Here is an 11,878-nt window from a genome sequence, read left to right as displayed (position 1 = left end):
TATTTTATTTTATTTTATTTTAAAAAATGTTAAATTCTATGTAAGTTATAACCTAGTTATAACCTTTCTTTTTTGAAGACTTTATCTTTGCAAGCGCACAAATATGATTCTCTTGAATTTAGGAGTATGATTTTGTGTTTATGGGTTAGGCAGAAACTAAAGACTAAAAAAAACCCCTCCATCAGGGAGGCATGATGGACCACTACTAGGTATGGACTCCTTTGGTCCATACCTAGGGGCAAAAATGTACTTTCAAGTAAATAAGGGGGGTCCATACCGTGTAACGGGCTATAGTTTCTCCTCCATCAGGCCACTTTAGCACAACTGCACAAGGTTATGAGTTGAAGTAGAGACGTGATTGTATTATTGAATATTTTCAATATTCTTTAGTGTACTATCTTGGAGGGGTAGAGGTTTTGCATCTATGAAGGAATGTGACTAATGAAGTAATGTGACTATGTGAGGTATGCCTATAATCCATACTGAGGTTTCAAGTCTTGGTGGCAAAAAGTGTTGAGAACCTAGGAAATATATCTCGGGGTCATATAATGCCGTTTGAAACCATATATGATCATTATATGTTGTCATAAACGTACGTGCTAGGCTTGAGTTTACGAAATCATTGCAAGTTGTGAACGGGTAAAATAACCGTTTAAGGGCATATTGGATGGTTACACCGACCCAATTGGACACCCGACCCAAAGGGTATTAGAGACCATGGTAAACATCTCGACAATTTTTATTTTCGAGCGAAAAAAGATCAAAAAATTACAAAATTGAAGGCATCCAAGCCTTTTGAAGAAATTTTGAGGTTTTGGGGCCCGTTAGCGAAAAGCCTTGAGACCCTAAGGGATACATCTCAGGGCCATATAATGCCATTTGAAATCATATATGATCATTATATGTTGTCATAAACGTCCGTGGTAGGCTTGAGTTTACGAAATCGGTGCAAGGGCTTATTCTCATTGGCTGAGCTAAGCTGAAATTGAACTGAAGTGAACTGAATTTCAACGTAAGAGAACAGGCCCCAAGTTGCGAACGGGTAAAATGACTGTGTCAGGACATATTGAATGGTTCCAGCGACCCAATTGGACTCCCGAAGGCTGTTAGGGATCATGGTAAAGATCTCGGCAATTTTTAATTCCGGGCGAAAAAAGGTCAAAAAATTACAAAATCAAAGGCTATAATCTACGCTTTTTTAAGAAATTTTGAGGCTTCGGGACCCGGTGGCGAAAAGTTTTGAGACCCTAGGGGATATATCTCGGTGTCATATAATGTTGTTTGAAACCATATATGATCATTATATGTTGTCATAAACGTCCGTGGTAGGCTTGAGTTTACGAAATCACTACAAGTTGTGAACGGGTAAAATGACCGTTTAAGGGCATATTGGATGTTTCCACCGACCTAATTGGACTCCCGGAGGGTATTAGGGACCATGGTTAACATCCCATCAATTTTATTTCCGGGCGAAAAAAGGTAAAACAATTACAAAATTGAAGGATATAATCCACGTTTTTTGATAAAATTTTGAGGTTTTAGGGCCCGGTGGCGAAAAGCCTTGAGACCCTAAGGGTACATCTCCGGGTCATGTAATGGCGTTTGAAACCATATATGATCATTTGATGTTGTCATAAACGTCCGTGGTAGGCTTGAGTTAACAAAATCACTACTAGTTGTGAACGTGTAAAATAACTGTTTAAGGGCATATTGGATGGTTCCACCGACCCAATTGGACTCTCGGAGGGTATAAAGGACCATAGTACACATCTTGGTAATTTTTATTTCCGGACGAAAAAAGGTAAAAAAATTACAAAATTGAAGGTTATAATCCGCTCTTTATAACGAAATTTTGAAGTTTAGGGGCCTGTGGTGAAAAGCCTTGAGACCCTAAGGGATACTTCTTGGGGACATCTAATGCCGTTTGAAACCATATATGATCATTATATGTTGTCATAAATGTACGTGATAGATTTGAGTTTACGAAATCACTTCAAGTTATGAACGGGTAAAATGACCGTTTAAAGGCATATTGGACGGTTCCACCGACCCAATTTGACTCCCGTAGGATATTAGGGATCATGGGAAACATTTTGGCAATTTTTAATTCTGGGCGAAAATAGGTCAAAAAATTACAAAATTGAAGGCATCCACGTTTTTTGAGGAAAATTTGAGATTTTAGGGCCCGATGGCGAAAAGCCTTGAAACCCTAAAGGATAAATTTCGGGGTCATATGTTTGAAACCATAAATGATCATTATATGTTGTCATAAACGTCCGTGGTAGGCTTGCGTTTACGAAATCACAACAAGTTGTGAACGGGTAAAGTGACCATTTAAGGGCATATTGGATGGTTCGACCGACTCAATTTGACTTCCGGAGGATATTAGGGACCATCGTAAACATCTCGACAACTTTTATTTTCGGGCGAAAAAGGGCAAAAAAAATTACAAAATTGAAGGCTATAATCCACGCTTTTTGAGGAATTTTGAGGTTTTGAGGCCCGATTGTGAAAAGCCTTGAAACCCTAAGGGATACATCTCGGGGTCATATAATGCCGTTTGAAACTACATATGACCATTATATGTTGTCATAAATTTCCGTGGTAGGCTTGAGTTTACGAAATCGCTACAAGTGGTGAACGGGTAAAATGACTTTTTAAGGGCATATTGGATGGTTCCACTGACCCAGTTGGACTTCCTAAGGGTATTAGGGACCATGGTAAACATCTTGGTAAATTTTATTTCTGGCCGAAAAAAGTCAAAAATTTACAATATTGAAGGTTATAATCCGCGCTTTTTAAAGAAATTTTGAGGTTTAGGAGCTTGTGGCGAAAAGACTTAAGGCCCTAAGGGATACATCTCGGGGACATATAATGTTATTTGAAACCATATTTGATCATTATATGTTGTGATATACGTCTGTGGTGGACTTAAGTTCACGAAATTGCTGCAAGTTGTGAATGGGTAAAATGACCATTTAAGGGCATTTTGGATGGTTCTACCGACCCAATTGTACTCCCAGAGGGTATTCAGGATCATGGTAAATACCTTGGCAATTTTTAGTTCCGGGCGAAAAAAGGTCAAAAAAATTACAAAATTGAAGGCCAATCCACGCTTTTTGAGAAATTTTGAGGTTTCGAATCCTGGTGGCAAAAGGCTTTGAGACCCTAAGGGATACATCTCGAGGTCATATAATTCCGTTTGAAACCACATATGATAATTATATGTTGTCATAAACGTCTGTGATAGGCTTGAATTTACGAAATCATTTCAAGTTGTGAACGGGTAAAATGACCGTTTAAGGGCTTATTGGACGGTTCCACCGACCCAATTGGACTCTTGGAGGGTATTAGGGACCATGGTAAACATCTTGACAATTTTTATTTCCGGGCGAAAAAAGGTCAAAAATTTACAAATTTAAAGGCTATTATCCACGTTTTTTGAGGAAATTTTAAGGTTTCGGAACACGCTGGTGAAAAGTCTTGAAACCCTAAGGGATACATCTCGGGGGTCATATAATGCCGTTTGAAACCATATATGATCATTATATGTTTCCATAAACGTCTGTGGTAGGCTTGAGTTTACGAAATCACTACAAGGTGTGAACGGGTAAAAATGACTTTTTAAGGGCATATTGGGTGGTTCCACCGACCCAATTTTACCCCCGGAGGGTATTCGGGATCACGCTTTTTGAGGAAATTTTGAGATTTCGGGGCCCGATGGTGAAAAGCCTTGAGAACCTAAGGGATCTTGGGGTCATATAAATCCGTTTGAAACCGCATATGATCATTATATGTTGTCATAAATGTTTGTGGTAGGCTTGAGCTTACAAAATCACTTCAAGTTGTGAACGGGTAAAATGACCATTTAAGGGTATATTGGATGGTTCCACCGACTCAATTGGACTCTTGGAGGATATTAGGGACCATGGTAAACATCTCGACGCTTTTTATTTCCAGGCAAAAAAAGGTAAAAAAAACTACAAAATTGGAGGCTATAATCCACGCTTTTTAATAAAATTTTGGGGTTTTAGGGCCCGATGGCGAGAAGTGGAAAAATTGAAAGCTATAATCCACCCCATTGTTCGAGTATAGGCTGGGTTTAGATCATTGTCGGTTAAGATCTGGTTCTCGGGTTGGGTCATTTTTTGACAGCTTTAAGGTCTCAACACTTTTCGCCACCGGGCCCCGAAACCTCAAAAAATTCCTCAAAAACTGTGGATTATATAGCCTTCAATTTTTTAATTTTTGATCTTTTTTCGCTCGGAAATAAAAATTGCCGAGATGTTTACCATGTTCCCTAATTCCCTCCGAAAGTTTAATTAGGTGGGTGAAACCATACAATTTGCCTTTAAATGGTTATTTTACCCGTTTTCGTACATACCTCTTGTATTGGCTATAAGCTTTCATGGGGCCTTTACGTCGTCGGATAATGGTTATATATGGGTCCACATAATGTTATTTGATCCCAGGATTCATCTTGTAGTGTTCTGTGAAATTCCAACACTAGCTCGTGCCACCTCCTAAATTGCTCCAATTTCGTGTATTATAGTAGTGTTGTCAATTCGGGTATTCAAGTCGGATTTGGATAGGGTCAAATCATGTCTCGGGTTAAATTAGGATCTGGTTATGTCGGGTCAATCTAGCCTCATATCATGTTAAGTTCGGGTCGGGTCAATTTTGGTTGAGTTTATTCTAGATCGTTCACCTTTTCAGATATATGTCGGGTTCAATTCGAGGCAAATTCAGATCTAATTCAATTTCAGGTTCGGGTTGTGTGTGAGTCAGATTTGAGTGGGTTAATAGATGGTACATTCGGGTTTGAGTTAGTGTTGAGTTAGGTTTTGGTTCAAGTTCAATTCCAATAAATATTGATCTGCTCAAGTTGAACCTATATAATTATGCCTTTCATAATTTGATCAGCTTTATCAAGATTTTATTACACCTATATATGAGTAACAGAGAACAAAAGGTATACAAGCCAAATCAGATTGTGGGTTTACAGATTTGTACCAGTACATAAGTTGAACAAAAGACATATAATTTTTATTAAACCTTCCATGACTCAGGTACAGATTATAATTGGGTCTGGTACTAGTTTGAGTTCAGATTGTTGTTGGGTCGGATTAAATCGGTTGACGCCTACTCTCAAGTCGGGAGGAGGTTCAGGTTCAGGTCAAAAAGTATTGGATCAAATCGGTTGTCGGTTAACATATGGTCAGGTCCAGGTCGGGTTACAGGTCGCTAGTTTCACCCCACTGTCCGGCTACAGGTTGGGTTCAGATCATTGCCAGTTCAGGTCGAGTTCTCGGATCGGGTCAGTTTTTGACAGCTCTAGAGGCACTGTTAGGTTCACATAGGAACTAAAGTTTTAAAGGCATTTGTATTTATTGCATGGAAGAATATGCATTTGTTGTTTCATTGAAATAAATTAATAAATCACTTTTCAAATTTATTGAGAAATGGCTTAATTTGGAGCAATTTCCATGAATAATGTGAGAAAAGAACAAAATTCCATAAAATTCCGATGTACTATCCACGTCAGCAAGTGTAATTATTAATTTTTTTTTACCAAATTCAAAACAAAACCGCTAATTGAGGGTTCGTTTGGCATCGCTGTGGTTTTCTGTTTTTTGGTTTTTTGTTTTTTAAAAGTATATTACATATGTTACATAATGGATCAAAAAATATTTAGACTTATTAAAGTCATGATAATTTTGAAAACTGACAACAAAATAGTGAAAACACCTTTTTCTTGTTTCCTGTTTTTGGTTTTTAGTTTTCAAAAAAACAGGAAACTAAAAACCAATAATGATGCCAAACAAGCCCTGAATTAGTGGTTTAATTTTTTGTTTTTTTTAAATATCAAGTTTACAAAAGATGATGTGGCAGTAACCCGGGAATTTTATTAAAATGTAGCGTATTTATGGAATTTTATTCTTTTCTAACATTATTAATGGAAATCGCTCCTTAATTTGTTTGGATGTTATGAAGTTATTTACAAATCAGAATTGGAGGGCTTGATGATTAAATTCTTATCTTTTGTAGAAATTGAAAATCTATCTTTATATATTATATTAAGTGGGAATTTTTAAAATCTTTTTAAGGGCTTGAAAATCAAATTCTCATTTATTTGCTTAGGAGCTTTTTAATTCATTCATTATTAGGAAACATACACTTTAATACTTCCAATTATGACCGCGCGATTTACGTTTAATAATCCCAATTCAAGTTTATTTTTTTAAATCTTAACTATTAGGCCAGTTTGCCACTAATAGTCCCAAGCGGTCATCAACCTAATATAATAGGTTTGCTTTGACTCGTAGCATCATGTAAGTGGTTAAAATAAAAAAAAACTAAAAAAAAAATCCCTCTCGTCCCTATCAGCCACCCCCATCCCCTAACCCAATTGGATTCCGCCACCACAAACCTCCCCTTTCCCCTTCCACTCCACCGAAAACAACCACCTTCCCCAGACCCACCCTCGAAACTGCCCCTCCCTCCCCCCACCCTCGAAATCACCATAAACTAATCCCAAACCATTCGCGAAACCACCACCCTCTCACCTGCTAGCTCGCTCTCGAAACCACCTCAACCTCCTTCCTTATCTTTTTTTCCGCCTAGATTCGCTAGCGAAACTCCCTAACCAAGGTTTTTTTATTTTCTGGCGTGGGACAAAAAGGAGTGGTGGATTACTAAACATTAGTTGAGATTATTAGAAATAAGTCGACAACAGTTGGGATTACTAAAGTGTGTTTTTCCTTATTATTGTTGTTGTTGTTGCTGCTGCTGCTGCAACATTTTCCTTTTGAGACATCTATATGTCGAATACTTTTAATCTCTTAAACCGATTATTATGGTTCCCATGATTAGGATTTAGCCCTTGTTGTTGTTGTTGCATTTTCCTTTTGAGACATCTATATGTCGAATACTTTTAATCTCATAAACCGATTATTATGGTTCCCATGATTAGGATTTAGACAACCTTGGCTACTTGCAGCATGAACAAAAAAAACTTCCGTGCGTGCATGACATGAGCAGAAAATATTGCCACACATAAGTCACATATATAGCAGCATGCACATAAGTTGAAAATCTAGTTAGGCAAGCGCTATATAGGTATTTGATAGAGACAGAGAGATTTATTGACCTTGAATTTTGTTGAGACGAAAAATTTAAATAAGGATCATTGGATTAGAAGAACGACTAAGGGGAGTGAGGAGTTCAATTTTGATCATAATGAAGGAAGGGTTGTAAGAGGATTTAATTTGAAAATAGGAGAGTACAAGAATCAATCCTATGTAATTAGGGTAAGTACAATAAACACTTTAGATTGTGTGTACGAGGAACAGTCACAGAGTATGTAGGAGGTTGGAACTTCGCAGGTTCATATATTGATGATGAGGTAGGTGGATTGTGGCGGATTGATCACTCCCAAAGTCCTAATAGACGCCTAATATCTCATAAGAAGTATTTATCATTGACGTATGGTGGTGGATGAATAGTGTACATACATGCACACACATGCTCTTAGAATTTGTCACATGTATCTAGAAATTAACTTTATTAGCACTCACCATTTTTTTTCCCCAAAAACAACACTCACCATTCTAGTATCTTTCATATTTTTTTGTCGATAAGTTAATCAACATGTTAGAATTATCAAGAAACCGTAAGATATAGCTATTGGGCTTATAAAATTTGGCCCATATATACTAAATTGAACAGCAAATTAATGGCGCATATTCTTAGGTGCACACTAATGCACCTAGAAATAGGTGTAACAATAGCACAATATGAATATTAGCTTTTCAAAAAGTGAACATAGGCATAAACAAATATGAACATTAGCTTTCAGAAGGTGAACATAGGCATACAAATGTGTGATTTTCGAAATCTTATGGTGACTTTGTGATTAACTTCGATTGATTAGGTTGTAGTATATGATTTTCTTATTTCTAATGAATTGAATTTTATCTGATTTTCTGCATTTTTTTTTTACAATGAACATAATCATGCAAAATCCAAACATATGTATATGTTCCCTTAAGGTTTTACGAAAAAGCTTCCATTTCCTTTTCGGAATGACTTCTATAACTTGAGCCAAAAGGTTGATGGCCTTGGGGTTGTCTTCAAAGATCTGAACAGGAAAGGCTTCCAAGACATTCAAGTCCAGGATGAGCAAGCTAGACTTCACCTTATGAACTGCCAAGAGAAGCTTCATGCTAATCCTTCTAATGAGTCTTATGCTTCTGAGCGGGTTGAGGCAAGAATGGCTTACATTTCTGTGCATAAGGCCTATCAAAGTTTTCTCCAACAAAAAGCTAAGCGGGTGAGGGATGGAGATGAAAATACTACTCTTTTCCATGCATCTATTAAGCAGAGAAGACTACAGAACAAGGTTTTCAGTATTAAAGAGAATGGTGCTTGGGTGCATGACCCTGATAAGGTTCCAGAGGCTTTCCTGGAGTACTATCAACATTTACTAGGAGAGGTTACTGAAAGAACTAAGGTGAACAAGAGAATTCTTCAGGAGGGCCTAGTATTAACTCTGAGTTGGAACAGGTACTGCTCATCCCTGTTACTGCCTCAGAAGTGGAAGTAGCTTTCAAATCCATACCAGGATCCAAATCTCCAGGACCTGATGGTTTTGGAGCCCATTTCTATAAAGATTGCTGGCATATAATTGGGCCTGAGGTCACAGAAGCTGTTGAAGCTTTTTCGTAAAACCAATAAGTGATCTTCGAAATCGTCATTTCACGATTTTTCAGATACAAGAAAGAAGTCTGGAACCTCTGAGGTCCCTTCTTGCCGCCATGGGCTCTCAACTGGCTGAGTCAGTTGTTTGTGGAAGTCCCACTACATAGAGGAAGGCTAACCCACTGCAGCTGACGGCGGATTGAGGCTTAAACTATGATTAAAATTAGGCGCTTGGGTGGGGTCTGGGGGGTCCCTTCGAAACGTAAGTGTTCGGAGGTACCAGGGAAGTACTCCAGCCTCGAGAAAGCGCCTTTGCTCGAGCGATATGCAGAAATACGACTATCCATTCATATGAGTCACTCAAAACCCTTATTCCCCCGGGGTCTATTATAAACGTGAGCGCTCCGGAACCTGAAATGCCTATCGACAACACGGAGACTTGTATATGCCATCTAAAACGAGCGACGCGACGGGGGTAACAAAATATAGCAGCACGGCGGTCCCTTATTTTCCTTAAAAAACAGGAAAAAAGGGACAAATCGGCAAGAAAACCGCAAGAACGGCCCTGAGAAAACCGAATTCGCCCCAACCTCGAATTCGGAGGCCTCCTTCGGTTCATCAAGGAAAAACCCTACCCTCCCTTTCTGTCCTTGAGGCTGGGAATGTGAACATTAGCTTTTCAGAAAGTGAACATAGGCATAAAATAATGTGAACTTATGCATTTTAGAAAGTGAACATAATATTTCAAAATATGAACGTAAACATTGGTTTTCTTAAAGTGAATATAAGCATTTAAAAGGTAAACATATACGTAAAAAAAATAGAACATATACATTTAAGAAAGACAACATATGCATAAACAGATTTAATTAATATTTCATGAACAACACTACATATTTACATTATGAATATTTGAAATTATAAATGAACATATAAAATATTATTATGAATATAATGCATTTAATTATGAACATGAAAATTTCAAGAAATAAAAACCAATATGATTATGAAACATATGCATTATAAGTATTAAATGTTCATTTTTTTTACGTGTTTATTTTTTATTATTAAATGTTCATTTTTTTCATGTTCATATTTTTTTTTTTTTTACTAAATGTTCATTTTGTGGAGCGTAGTGTTGATTTTTTTTTACGTTGTTGCACCTATCTAGGGTGCACCTTAGACTAATCGAATTAATGGAGTGCATCACTACTAAAAAAAGCTAACATAAACTGTTGCGTCTATCCGGACTTTGAAATGTTTCGTCAATTCAGCAATTTTTGATATTCCTTATTGGCTGGATGATATCCTTTATTGGCTGGATGATATCATTTAATAGCTATACGATATCATTTATAGGCTAGATGATATCCACTCTTGGCTGGATGATATCCTTAGTTGGATATATGATTTCATTTAGGATTGTGTCTAAGATATTTTTTATTAGCTGGATGATATCCTTTATTTGCTATATGATATCATGGCTGGATGATATTCTATATTGGCTGGTGATATAGTATCATCCAGCCATGATATATATCAAGCCAATAAAGGATATCATCCAGCCAATAGAGGATACCAAAAATCTGTTGCAATGACGAAATATTTTGTCAGTCCGGAATGACGCAATACCTTCTCAAAAGCTAAATATATAATGTATTTTCATTACATTCATCATTCATGTAAGATATTGAACATAGAATCCAAACAAATAAGGAGACTATTTCAATTTTTAGGTAAGTATATTGTAAGAAAGTAATAAATCATAACGGATCTCCCATTTTATATATTAAGTGACGTATTAAATCCAAATTTATTTAAAAATTGAAAAAGGCGCCTGGATAATAATGATCTTGTTTATTGTAACAACCAATTATTTTTCTTTCCCCTTTTCTCTCTATTTAAGTTCTAAAATAATTGTTGATATCACAAGAAAATAATAAAAAAAAGTGAACGCCCACAAAGTAACATTCATAGGTAGAAAAAAAATGGAGGCTTTTTGATTCATGTCCATAAGACGTGATTAAGTTCGTACCTTGGCTGCCATATACCTATCGCAACTCTCCTCCTTTATCAATACCGACAATGAATGCCAGCAAAGTAACATTCAGAGGTAAAAAAATGAATCGAGGTAAATTTTCACTTCTATATTTTATTAAATCCTTTGATAAGTTTATACCATTTTCTATTAGTTATTAAGTGTTTATTTATTCATTTTTGCACAACACTATTGATGAATGTGAGAAATGCATTTCAAGAGTGTAAAATGAAACTAATACACTATACCTCTTGTATGTAAAATTTATTATATTTTTCCAAACAACTCAATTAGTTGTACTCGTTGGAATTCAATTCAAATTGTAACTTTGTAAGTTATAACACGACACGTGGCATTCTCCATACTCTTGAATATTGATTTCGTCTTTTATACAATTTTATAGAGTAACGTAGATTAATTTTCTAAAAGTAAAGTTAAATTCTTGAAAATGTACATGTATTTCTTTTTATTTGTATTTTGATACATGTATTTCTTTATATTTGGGGGATTTTCTTTTAAACTCTTGCTTCATTTTTCTTAATTGCTTTCAAATCTTGATTAAATATAGACCCGATTACTAGGCGGGGTAGGTTAGAGTCGGTTGCAGATCGGGTCAAAGAGGGTCATATTTTATAGTGTCAATATAGAGACGGGTCAATGCGGGTCGCAGGTCAATAGCGGGTGGATAATGGTTGGGCCTACAAAATATCTATTAAAATAAATATTGGACAAAGCCGTTATTAAGTATATATGAATACAAATTTATCTATATAATTATTTTTACATTATCTATTTTCTTTATCAATTAAATTGTAGTAAAAACATTTTGGTCCTATACTCCTTTATTGGCCCCACTCAATAAATGCCCTGTCCATTAAAAGTCTTTTAAGCTTGACCTTGACTCTTTATCATTGGGCTACCCTACCCAATAACCAGCTCTAATTTGAAAAAAAGATTAAATTGAGGTTTTGGGCTTTCTTCAAATCTCAATATTTTTTTTTATTTTTTTGCTCTTAAAAATTGAGTGATTTTTTTTATTTTTAATTTTTTTTACTTATTTACTACTAAAAAATTGATCATTCTCTAACCACTTTCAAAGTGTTTGACCCGCTAACATTATTTTAAATGTAAATTAATACG

Source organism: Chenopodium album, chromosome 22 (assembly GCF_948465745.1).
Source record: "Chenopodium album chromosome 22, dcCheAlbu1.1, whole genome shotgun sequence".
Lineage (NCBI taxonomy): Eukaryota > Viridiplantae > Streptophyta > Magnoliopsida > Caryophyllales > Amaranthaceae > Chenopodium > Chenopodium album.
The sequence above is the reverse complement of the archived record's forward strand: the minus strand, read 5'-3'. Positions refer to the sequence as shown.